This window comes from Erythrolamprus reginae, chromosome 3 (assembly GCF_031021105.1).
Source record: "Erythrolamprus reginae isolate rEryReg1 chromosome 3, rEryReg1.hap1, whole genome shotgun sequence".
Taxonomy (NCBI): domain Eukaryota; kingdom Metazoa; phylum Chordata; class Lepidosauria; order Squamata; family Dipsadidae; genus Erythrolamprus; species Erythrolamprus reginae.
In genome coordinates this window covers 38,990,946-38,999,536 of record NC_091952.1, presented here as the reverse complement: position 1 = coordinate 38,999,536, position 8,591 = coordinate 38,990,946, and positions in this window count along the sequence as shown.

Here is an 8,591-nt window from a genome sequence, read left to right as displayed (position 1 = left end):
ATATTCTAAAACTTACAGATTTCATTCACGACAGCAAAATTGCATTGAATTGTGTAAATTAATACGCAGTTAATTATTCAAATTTTGCTTTAATAACATATGGTTAAGTTTCACTTTCTTTCCTCCTTTTTGGAGACTTTTTTTCTTGACAAAATATTTATTACTCTATACCCTGTTATTTATAATTTCATGGTGGTGGATGTTAGGACTGTAACATGCATTAGGTACCGTAGGCATGTAGGGGAAATTACCTGCATTGTCATACTGTCAGCCCACTCATATTGTCCTGGAACTCACCTGCCTTTATGCTGACATGAAAAGAAACAGAAATGGCTGAAGAAGGGAAGTTACCGAAAAGATAGCAAAAGAAATTTTGGCCTACAAGTGATTAACTAACTAGAAGTGTTGTTTTTTTCTGTCCCTTGATAGCCATCAAGCTGCATAATCATATTTTTGTCAATCTTCTGTACTCATTGTATCTATTAATGGTTGCCCTTGGCATTTCATACAAAAAAGAACATATGGTATATAAATTTGAAATAGTAAATCAATTAATTTTTATCCCCCTTTGCCTAGCCTAGCATATCACAACAACACAAGAACCACAAGAAGTTATAACCTTTCTTGATTTATTTGCTAGACAAATGTTGACATACAGGGCTGTCCTTAGGTCTCTGCCCGGAATTCAAAAGGAGGCACATGGGCCAACTTTTCCAAGCAATTTTTTAGGACACAGGAAAGTAGTCATCCCAATGGACTATCATTACTACTCTCACATACATACATACATACATACATACATACATACATACATACATACATACATACATACATACATGGGGTGGACCAAAAAATGGAAACACCTTGCAGTTCTTCCGTGGAATCCAGATTTGTGAAGCTCCCTTTGTGGAAACTGGGTTCGGTATGTGTCTATTGAGTTCTGCAGTGATTTTAGGAGCTGTGGTCTTGCGATCCGCTCTAACAATTTGCTTTAGAGTTCGACGGTCTCTCTCAGACAACTTCGACTTTCGACCAGACCTGTGCTTGGCTGAGGACGTTTTCCCTTCTCTTTCAAAAGCAGTCATTACTTTTGAGACATTACCTCTTGAAACGCCAAACATTCGGGCACTTTCTGTTACACTAGTGCCTGCCATTCGAGCACCAACAATTTGGCCTCTTTGAAAGTCTGAGAGGTCTGCCATTTCTAGAAAGTTATATACAATTTCCGTTTAAAAAAAGGTAGTTTAAAAAACATATCAAATAACAGAATTTTTTTAAAAAAACATTACATTTGATTGATTTGAACATGTTCAAACATTATGATGCCAAAAAGTCAGGTGTTTCCATTTATTTGTCCACCCCCTGTACATCCCAAATCTTAGTGTTAAACTGGAAGCCTTCAGCATTCGCTACTGAAATAGACATTGTCTCAAGAGATGCAGAACAGAGCTTTTCCTTCATAGAAATAGGAAAGGAAAATAGAAAGTCTACTTTCTTGAGACAGGATGTTCCATAACGTGCAATGAGTACAATTCCGCAATATATTTTGTATGGTTTTGCATTTGAATTCTGGATCATGCCTGCTAAGCCAGATTGTCTTATAGTGATCCATTTGGTTTTTAGCCTTGGTCTGTTCTGTCTGGGTCCTCAGGCTGAACCACAACATGGTCCAGTGCAGTTTCTTGCATAGTTACATTAGGAAATCTATCCATTATTATCTGAGATATTTCTTAGAAAGGTGAAAGTGGTTATTTAGCCTTTGTTCCCCGGAATAAAAAAAAATAAGTTTTACACTTTCCTAAGGATTAAGAAGGCAAATAATTATAAACGTGGAAAGGAACACTAGCTAAAGTTGCAGATCCCTACCAGTATGCATATTTTGAATGCTTCACCCAGGCATTTCACAATAATTTTGAATGAAACATTCAGTTTGTGCCCCAGCTATGCAGCCAATAAGGTTCCAAAACATAATTTACACTTTCCCATAGCAAAGGTTCACAGGAGCTAGCCTAGGAGTCTCAACGAGGACAATTGAAGAGATGGATAGCACAGTATGTCCTGATTTATTTTTAATTTAAGTATAGAGCCTCAGTGGTATAGTGGTTAGAATGCAGTACTGCAAGCCACTTCTGCTGACCACTACCAGCAGTTTGGCAGATCGAATCTCAGTAGGCTCAAGGTGGATTCAGCCTTCCATCCTTCCAAGGTCGGTAAAATGAGGACCCAGAGTGTTGGGGTAATATGCTTACTCTCTGTAAACCGCTTAGAGAGCGGTAAAGTGGTATATAAGTCTTAACAGGCTCAGACTTAACCCCAACAAGATGGAGTGGCTATGGGTTTTGCCTCCCAAGAAAAATCAAATCAATCATTACCCTGGGGGGGGGACTTTTGACCCCCATCAGAGAGGGTGCAGAACTTGGGTGTCCTCCTTGATCCACAGCTGACATTAAACCACCATATTTTGGCTGTGGTTGAGGGGGCATTTGGGCATTTGCTCAAGCAGCCCCGAGGCCTTGGAGAGAGGCGGGATACAAATCCAATAAAATAAATAAATTAATGCTATTGCTAAATCTAAAATATATATATTTTTTCCTTTGACCATTTTTTATAAAATGCAAATACAGCCCGTACTAAGAAACACAAAACACGTTGTGCAATTTATTAAACTGAAACCTACTTCAAAATTGTATATATCCTTCATTATCTTTTTTTTCTTCAAGGTTTCCTTCTTTGTACAATACTGTAAGATGGTTTATTCCTAGTTGCCAACTTCAAAAATAGATGGAGCATTGTTTGCTTAGCAGGGTAATCCAATCTTTCAGACTCCAACTACTGTTCAGGAAAGGGTGAGAATCACATTTTCATACGGGCCAAATTCAGAGGATCTGATCCTACCCTTCTAAGGATTTCTACTGGAAGATATACAACCAGATGTAAGGATCTTCTCTTCTTCAGGACATATTAGCAGAAGATTGGGTCTCTCAAAGCACAGTAATTTACAACAATTTCTTTGTTGAAAATGCGAGTTACAAAACAGGCATTGTTTTTCTTTTACTTTTCTGCATCCTTTGGGCTCTTCTCTATTAGCTTATCCTGCAAAGTTTGGTCACTTTTGGCATCCCTAGCTATTTTCAAAAGGCTTCCTAGACTTTGTTTTGCTATGAACAAATGCAGGACTGAAGAGTGGAAGAAATGGGAGGGAGGGGGATTTGTATATAAAATCCTGTATAATAAAAGGAAGAACTTGATTCATGATGTAAACCCAGTATCTTTTCTGTGTGTATGTGTGTAATTGCTATTCGAATAAGATACATTTCAAAATATTATATTGGATTCAAGCTACCTCTTCATCACATGGAATATTCACATTACCAACAGCTATTTTTTTTAAAAAAATATTTTGCTCTCTGTACTGTTCTCATTTGACATACATTAAAAATGATGTCCTAACCAAACTAAAAGTGGAAGCTGCCACAATTAGTGCTGAGTTCCAGCTGTATTCTTTTCCTGGATGCTCCATTCTTTCATCCTGCTACCAACATCACCCAATATTCCACATCCATTGAGCATATTGAATGCTCACACCTGTTTTGGGGCTCTCCTGCCTCCCCTGTGCTTTTCTACAATTTTATTATATGCTACTTTTTAACATAGAGTAAAATCTACTTAACATAGAGTGACACCCAGAAATTAATCGTAGAAAGGTAGAAAGTGCCTATATTTTATCATTCCTTTTGCAAAAATAAAAATAAAAAGTTCGATTCTATTTCTCGTGAGATTGGTCTACTGCCCAAAAGGGAGAGGCAAGAAAAGTGGATTTACATAACTACAAACCACAAAGCTACATGACCAAGAGATGCAGACTAAAAGGGCAGGATATGAAAGAAATTGGAAAGTGACAAAGGCATTGAGAGCCCTGACTCTCAAACACAGCTAGGTTCAGGGGCAAATTACTGTGAGATCATCTTATGGAAAATTATGGTGGCAGCAGTAATTACCAAGCCTTGATGCCAAGGAAGCACCGCTCAAAAAAGTAGGCCCAAAGTACTTCCGGGGCAGATGGTATGAGATCTCCATCATGCCATGTTACAAGTTTATGCCATCCCATTGGCGTTGCAGTGCTGATGTTATCCTGTAGAACAGAGGTGCCAAACTCAAGGCCTGCAGGCCGGGTCCGGCTCATGTGTGCTTAGACGAATGATATTGAGCTGGCCATGCCCACCCTGACCACACACTCACCCAACCCCAAGGTCAAACACAACCCTGAGGTGACTCTCAATGAAACTTGAGTTTGACACCCTTGCTGTAGAGTATGCTGGTTCAATCCAGAAGGCATTGTTCCCTCAATAGCTTTGAGTTTTCTTGGTCCCGAGGCTGTAAAACAGTCCAAACCATAGAACACTTCCATGCTTCTCAATTGGAATGAAGTTCTTTTGTTGGAATTCAGTTCCTGTTTTGCCACATTTTCTTCATTATTTCCATCAAGTTCCCCTTTTGTCTTCTTGGCCTGCAGAACACTGATCCATTAGCTTAGTGTCTCCTGAAGATAGTTGTTGGCAAAAATGAAGTAAGTGCCAGTTTGCTTGGTGGAGAATGCTATTCTTTATATACTTTCATGAACACTATTGTTCATTATTATAGATAAAGTGCACTCATATACAGGGTGCTGTGCTTGGGCCTCTACACATTTTTTCCAACAACTCTGCCATGACCGGTACGTGCCCTGGAAGGTGTCTTCGGGGACCTCTCACAATGCCTTTGTCACGGCTGATTGGATCTCTTCTTTGGTCAAAAAACAGGTTCTTTTTAGGGCTGGGAACAAAAAGAAGTCTGCTGGGAAAACATGACTAAAGGAGGGTTGGGGCAGTGTTGGCACCTGGTGTTTGGCCAGGAACTCGTGTACTCGTAGCATTGTGGCAAGGCGCGTTTTTCATCCATAGAAGAGATCCAATCAGCTGTGACGAAGACCTTGCGAGAGATCCCCAAAGATGCCTTCTAGAGCGCGTACCAGTCATGATAGAGTCGCTGGAAAAAATGTGTAGAGGCCCAAGGACAGTACTTTGAAGAATTTTAAGTGTTTGTGCAAATCTGTTCAATAAATTACTTTAAAAAAATAATTACATTACTTTTTAAGTCAACATTACTAATTAAGAACTTCCTACAAATCCCTTTCCTATAACCCTGAGGCTCCTTATGATTTTCCCATCTGGAGGGATTTCTGTTGACCACTCCTGGGAAAAGTAACATTAAAAAAAATTGACTACTATCTTCCTTTGGTTTGATGGAGGTAAAAATCTTAAGATATTGTAATAGGTTTTCTAACTGACAGTCCAGGTTTGAGACTCAAGCACTGCATGGCAGGGTGAGCTACCATTCTCGCACCAGCTTCTGCCAATCTAGCAGTTGAAAAGAATGCAAATATAAATAAATAAATAAATAGGCGCTGCTTCAGCCAGAAAATTAATTCATTCTGTATTTTCATGCTGGCCATGTCTCTCAAGACAACAGACTCAATTGGCTGAGAATTCAGAGATCAGCATTGCCCTCTTGAGTCAACCATGATTGGACAGGGGAAACTTTTGATGCCTTTATAGCCTCCTGAGCACCAACAACCCCTTTTCATAGGTTTGCAGAGGCATGAGTCATTCCTTAAATCTGCATGATGAAAAAGCAGGATTCAAAGGAGCTTTTTGAGAAGACTTATTAAATTCATCCCATAAATTGGAATAGATATCTCAATTTATCCCATTATTAATCCTAGAGCTCCTTATATATTTTTACAAAGACAGTGAATGTTGACTTAAAATATGCAATAAAGACATTAACACATCAAAGACATTTACATCTATTAATAAAATTTAAGTAGCCCGATGACACCATGGATCATAGTTCTGCAGGATTGCAAATATTTCTAAAATGTTCACAAATGTCTGCCCAATAAGATCTCAGAACAATTTATGGCTGCCACTGAAGTTATTGCATGTTGCCATTGTGGGTTTAGATAATCACAAAGAAAGTATCAGGGGAGCCTGGCAGATACTAATAGGATTCCATTATGTTTAGTGGAATTCACAGCACAGTAAAACACCAGCCTTACCCCATGATGAAAAATAACTGCAGCAATCATATTAGGGTATAAGAGTTGCAGGTAAGTCTTCCAGGTAAACCAAAAGAGGCTCCTGCTTCTTTGTTTTCTACCCAGCCCATTAGGGAAGACACATTTGTAAGGACCTAAGTGTTCTGTATTTCCATAAAAGGGGGGCATCAAAGGCAAAATCATATGGCAAGACTTGTATCAGATGAAAAATGGTTTCTGATTGTCAGACTAGCTCAAGACAAACATAAGGTGTCTGCAATGGAATGAAGGAAATGGAGATGTATCCTTATGAATGGCTCTTTTAAGAATGATTAGTGGGGCAGTTTAGTTATTAATTTCATATGCTGCCAATCTCACGGTTCAAGGTGACCCTGGGCAGCTGATAAGGGAGGCATGCTGCAAAGAATGGCCAGATCTGAAGACGAGCTCATTGATGGTGATAAAACTAGGTGCAATCTATCCAAAGAACAGGAAGATAAACACTCAATTTTTAGATATTTTTATTGTAAAAGAGAAAAAAGAAAAAATAGGACCAGCTTCTTAGGAAAGAGATACAGTATTTAAATGCTCAGAATAGAAGTAGATTCCTTTAGAAAGAGGGGGGGGGCTGATTTAGACTCAAACACTTCACTATTATATTATAGTTACTTGAAGTACCAACTATACCTTACAACTATAAATGATTATCCCAGCCTTCAGAATGTCACAAGTGCCAGAATAAAAAGGAGTCAAACTGTTTAGCAAGTAGAAACCCAAAACAGCTTTGTTGATTCACATTTAAGCATAACATACCATGACTAGATTTTCTAATCCAGTTCTGCAAATTGAATCAAAATCCTGCAAATGTACTCATCATTTTTCAAATGAATGAGGCAATGAAAAATGAACCCCTGCCATCTGGAACGTTCTTTCCTCAGAAATTATAATGACCAAACTCTTGTTGGTCTTTTGTGCCTAGATTTGGGCACCTGGGAATGTTAAGGGACCTTTTTTATCCATATTAATATTCATGCCAATAATTTTACTCTGCATTCATATATATATTTATTTTATGTTGATTTAAATTGTTTTTATGCTTTTACAATGCTTGCTTCCCAGAGTCACTTGAGACGGGCAGCTACAGAAATCAAACCTAATAAAAAAATAAAAAAATACTTTGCTTCAACAAGGTTTGTACATTATGACACTTTCAAACAATCCTAAGAAGTCTTCTGCATTATCCAGAAGGCTTTAAACAATACTGGGTAAGTCAGCAAAAGCATCCTGTGAAAACAACCAACATTTGGAAAATTATACAAGAGTCACTGATCCTGACTTTATTCAATTTATAAGGTACATCCAACATTTATTACAGCTCAGATGCTATTTAAGTCATTAAAAAAACGACTTTAGACTTTTCTACTCTTAAAAACCTTTGGAGAAAATATAAAAATTAATTCCCTGGCAAATTCAGTTGAATGTCAATTTACATACAAATTACAATTCCAACAAAAAATCTAGATTCAACTTTAGTTAACCAAATACCTTTCAATATTGATAACAAGGGTTGTAAGATAAATCAGAAATATTGAAACAGTAGTGAAAAGGCACTATTCCTTATACCTTGCAAATGTTTTAGTTTTAAATTCAAAAGCATCACATTTTTAAAATATCCAAGCAGCAAAAAATTTAAAGATCCTGGTAGATCATACTGAAGTATTATGTAATCCAGCCCAATTTTGCCTCATTGGATAACTGAGGAATTATACAGAGGATATGAGGAAAAACTCCTCTCCAGTTGACCCTGGTGAAATCATGCAATTGTCATAAAAACTGCCTGTTCTATGGACTTAACTTTAAACATCAATTTGGCAGTCTGTATCATATTTAGTAATGATGAATACTATGTGCTATGAGTATACTTTCTTCCATCTTTCAAATTCATCAGCTGACTCCAGATTCTATATTCTATTCTTTAACTAGACACATAAACAGTATTTGCAGAAAGAATGAGATAGGTATTAATAACTTTATTGCAATTTCTTTTCTAATTATTTTATAAGTTCTTCACAGAAGGAAAGTAATTTTTACACATATACCCACCACCACATCAAGATTCATTTTTAGTATTCACCAGTTAAATCCTCATTCCACACATTAAGTATCTAAACAGCTTATATGGCCACCTATTTTGCAACTGCAATTCTGGGCAGCTAACATGAAAAAAAAAGATTGAAACAAAATAACAAATTATAATTTTACTTATTGCCTTGCCTTACAAATCGCTCTATACTTTGTGGGGGCGGGGAATAGTATTTGCCATTTAAATTCCAATTTATCCAACGCAGACCCGTGCATGTATAAGCCCTTTTGTTTACATCACTCACCAATAACTGGTGTCGCCATCAAATCTGAACCCACGCTGTTCAGCATCAGCGCCAATAATAATATTCAATTGCAAAGATGTCCACTTATTTCTATTCCCACATCCTTGGTCAAAAATCCCAAATACTAA